Source organism: Primulina eburnea, unplaced genomic scaffold (assembly GCF_022965805.1).
Source record: "Primulina eburnea isolate SZY01 unplaced genomic scaffold, ASM2296580v1 ctg811_ERROPOS3073944+, whole genome shotgun sequence".
In the NCBI taxonomy this organism is placed as follows: domain Eukaryota; kingdom Viridiplantae; phylum Streptophyta; class Magnoliopsida; order Lamiales; family Gesneriaceae; genus Primulina; species Primulina eburnea.
This window is the reverse complement of record NW_027331580.1, coordinates 86,398-91,272: the sequence shown is the minus strand read 5'-3', so window position 1 is coordinate 91,272 and position 4,875 is coordinate 86,398. Positions and strand designations below refer to the sequence as shown.

General features: G+C 33.1%; 1 pseudogene; it reads left to right on the top strand.

The window, feature by feature from the left end:
- Nucleotides 1-218: 218 nt before the first annotated feature.
- On the top strand, nucleotides 219-4,629 carry LOC140822382 (uncharacterized; annotated as a pseudogene).
- The last annotated feature ends 246 nt before the right edge of the window (nucleotides 4,630-4,875 follow it).

Below are 4,875 nucleotides of genomic sequence, written 5' to 3'. Positions count from 1 at the left end.
TGGGAGTGCAACAATCAAAGTCGCAACAAGTTTTTGGCGCCGTTGTCGGGGAAGTATAATTTAATTTCAAGTCTATTTAATTTTGTTTATAGTTTATTTTTCTTTATTTGAATTTTTATTGCTTTTGTATGTTTTTATTCTTTTGCATTTGCATGAGCATTTGGTCACGTACACTTAGTGATCGACTCATTCGAAATAACCCTTTAATTTTACAAAACATGGCGGAAGAACCCATCCAAGAAAATGAAGATGAAATTCAATCTCAACATGATCATGATAGACGAAGAACACTTAGAGATCACATGAATCCTACACGTACTAGTGCACCTTCATGTCTAGTTTTTCCCCCTGATGCATTTCATTTCAATTTTAAGCCTGATATTATCCAACTTTTACCCAATTTTCATGGCTTAGATTCTGAAAATCCATACATGCCTTTACGAGAGTTTGAAGAAGTGTGCAACACATATAATGATCTAAATTGTAGTATGAACACCATTCGACTTAAGCTTTTTCCTTTTTCTTTAAAAGATAAAGCTAAAACTTGGCTGCAAAATCTTAGATCGGGATCCATTCGAACTTGGGATGAATTGCAACAACAATTTTTGAAAAAAGTTTTTTCCATCTCATAGAACAAATTCTTTCAAAAGGCAAATCATCACTTTCACTCAAAAACAAGGAGAAACTTTTTATCAGTGTTGGGATAGATACAAAGAATTGCTTAATCTTTGTCCACATCATGGTTTTGAAATTTGGAGAGTTGTTTCTCAATTTTATGAAGGCTTAACACTTAAAGATAGGCAAATGGTTGAATTTATGTGTAATGGAACATTTGAAGATAAAGATCCAAATAAGGCAATTGAGTATCTCGATTCATTAGCTGAAAATGCTCAAAATTGGGACACTATAGGTACAATATAACCAACAAACAAGATTCAATCTCCTACATCTGGTGGATGTATGTACCCTCTCAAAGATGAACATGATCTTCAAGCTAGATTTACCTCTTTGGCAAAAAAAGTTGAGGCACTTGAATTGAAAAAAAATGGTCAATTAAAAGCTATTCAAGAAATTGCGTGTCACATCTGTGATACAAGTGATCATTCTACAAAAGATTGTCCCACTTTGGCCTCTTTTAAAGAATGTCTCCATGAACAAGTCAATGTTTTGAACAATTTCAAAAGGCCAAATTTTGAACCATTTCCTCTAAATTACAATCCAGGTTGGCGAAATCATCCAAATTTTAGTTGGAGAAATGATAATGCTGCACAATTTTCACAACCACATTTCCAAAATCAACAAAATTTTCAAAATTATGTTCCTCCACCTAAAAGAAATTTGGAAGATACATTGAATTCTTTCATTGCAAAGCAAGAGTCTATCAATACTCAAACTGCTCAAACCATGATAGATTTGAAAGATACTCTTGCTAAATTTGCATCTGCACTTAATGTTCATGAAAATGTAAATTTCCTTCACAAACTTTGCCTAATCCCAAGGATCATCATTCACAAACTGGAACTTCTGGAACTCAACCGATGGATCAGGTAAAATATGTTATTATCCTTCGAAGTGGTAAGATTGTGGAAAAATCCATTCTTGAACCATGTGAAGATGATGATAAATCAACTCCAAAGGGTAAGGAAGTGGAACCCATAACTTGCGAAGAGGAGGTTCAACAGACAGTGTCACCACCATTCCCTCATGCATTGAAAAATACAAAAAAATCAAATTTGAATTCTGATATATATGATATTTTTAAACAAGTAAAAGTTAATATTCCTTTATTAGATGCAATAAAACAGGTACCATCATATGCCAAGTTTTTGAAAGATTGTGCACTGTGAAAAGAAAATTGAATGTGAAAAAGAAAACATTTTTAGCCGAACAAGTAAGTGAAATCATTCAAAATAATAATACTTTGAAATACAAAGACTCTGGTTGTCCTACTATTCCATGTATTATTGGAGAACGAAAGATTAAAAAAGCCTTGCTTGATCTTGGAGCTAGTGTGAATTTACTTCCATATTCAGTTTATCAAGAACTCAATCTAGGCGAGTTAAATTCTACTTCGGTAACACTTTTACTTGCAGATAGATCTGTTAAAGTGCCAAGAGGTATGGTAGAAGACCTATTGGTCCAAGTTGATAACTTTGTATATCCTGTCGATTTCATAGTTTTAGATACACAACTTATCGAAGCTTGTAATGCAATTCCTGTAATTCTGGGTCGTCCATTTTTAGCAACTTCTAATGCCCTTATAAATTGCAGGAATGGAGAAGTTGTCATTTGGTAACATGACCTTGGAGCTCAATTTTTTTAATCTTTGTAAGCAACCACATGACAAAGGAGATGAAAGTGAAGATAAAAATCTTATTGAAACTCTTGTGGAAGAAAAAATTCAAGAAGGGAGTACTCGTGATCAATTAGATATTTATTCAATTGAAACTGTTAAAGAAAATATTGAAATTGATCTTGATGAATTTATCAGGTATCACTTAGAAGAAAATGCAAAAACATCTCAACAACCACAAAGGAGATTAAATCCACACATGAAAGATGTTGTGAAAACTGAAGTTCTCAAACTACCTGATGTTGGGATTATCTACCCTATTTCTGATAGTAAGTGGGTAAGCCCAACACAATTAGTTCCAAAAAAATCTGGCATCACAGTGATAAAAAATGAAAAAGGTGAATTGTTAACAAGTCGAGTCCCATCTAGTTGGGGGATGCGTATTGATTATAGAAAATTAAATGACGCCACTAGAAAAATCATTTTCCATTACCATTTTTTGATCAAATTTTAGAAAGAGTAGCAGGTCATCCATACTACTGTTTTCTTGATGGATATTCAGGTTATTATCAAATTCCCATTGCATTCGAAGATTAAGAAAAAAACTACATTCACATGTCCTTTTAGAACATTTGCATTCAGAAGGATGTCATTTGGTTTATGCAATGCCCCAGCAACATTTCAAAGATGTATGCTAAGTATTTTTAGCGACATGGTTGAAAATTGTTTGGAAATTTTCATGGATGATTTAACTGTCTTTGGGAATACATTTGATAGTTGTCTTGAAAATTTGGAAAAAGTTTTAAAAATATGTGAGGAAAAAGGTCTTATTTTAAATTGGGAAAAATGTCATTACATGATTACTTCTGGAATTATTTTGGGACATGTCGTGTCATCTCATGGAATTGAAGTTGATAGAGAAAAAGTTGATGTCATTGCCAATTTACCCTCTATTAAAGAAATTCGTTCATTTTTGGGGCATGCTGGATTTTATAGGAGGTTTATAAAGGACTTTAGTTTAATCTTTAAACCCATTTGTAACCTCTTAACAAAAGACACTGCATTTGGTGGACTCAAGAATGTCAAAATGCTTTTGATAAAATTATTCGATATTTAACATCAGCTCCTATCATGCAACCTCTTGATTGGTCTTTACCATTTGAAATCATGTGCGATGCGAGTGATTATGCAGTCGGTGCAGTACTGGGTCAAAGAAGAAACGGTAAGCCTTATGTGATATATTATGCAAGTAGAACTTTAAACAATGCTCAAATGAATTACTCCACAACTGAAAAAGAACTACTTGCTGTAATATTTGCATTAGATAAATTTCGTTCTTTTTTGATTGGATCAACGACTATTGTGTTTACTGATCATTCTGCTATTAAATATTTGTTGACCAAAGAGGATGCAAAGCCACGACTGATACGATGGATTTTGTTGCTCCAAGAATTTGACATTGTGATCAAAGATAAAAAAAGGAACCGAGAATGTCGTAGCCGATCATTTATCGAGACTAGTAACATGATCATGTTGTGAAATGACACCGATTGACGATAATTTTCCTGATGAACATCTATTTCAGTTACTACTACACCTTGGTTTGCTAACATAGTAAATTTTCTTGTGAAAGGAAAAATGCCACCGCAATGGAGTTCCCAAGATAAAAGAAAATTTTTGAATGACGTAAAAAACTTTTATTGGGATGATCCGTATCTGTTCAAGTATTGTCCAGATCAAATTTTTCGACGTTGCATACCCGAAAATGAGGTAAGTAGTGTCATTAAGTTTTGTCATTCAGAAGCATGCAGATGACATTTTTCTTCAAAGAAAACGGCTGCAAAAATCTTGCAGTGTGGATTTTATTGGCCCACTTTGTTTAAAGACACCCACGAAATCTGCAAGATCTGTGAAAATTGTCAAAAATTGGGTGCGATTTCAAAAAGATACATGATGCCTTTGAATCCTATCATTGAAATTGAAATCTTTGATTGTTGGGGAATTGATTTTATGGGACCTTTTCCGCCGTCGTTTGGATACTTGTATATTTTAGTTGCAGTTGATTATGTTTCCAAATGGATAGAGTCAATTTCATGTCGAACAAATGATCATAAAATCGTCATAAAATTTTTAAAAGAAAATATTTTTATAGATTTGGAATTCCTCGAGCCATGATAAGTGATGGGGGAACTCACTTTGTTAATAAACCATTTGCTTCATTAATGAAAAAATATGGTATTACTCATAAAGTAACTCCTCCTTATCATCCTCAAACAAATGGATAAGTTGAATTAGCTAATAGGGAGATAAAGCAAATTTTGGAAAAAAACTGTTAACTCAAATAGAAAAGATTGGTTCTGTGACTTAATGATGCACTTTGGGCATATCGAACAGCTTTTAAAAAATCATTGAATATGTCTCCCTATAAGTTGATTTATGGAAAACATTGTCATTTGCCTGTGGAATTGGAACATAAAGCTTATTGGGCGATCAAAACTTTAAATTCAAACATGGATGATGCCAACAAATTGCGTAAATTTCAACTTAATGAACTTGATGAACTCAGAAATGACGCGTATGAG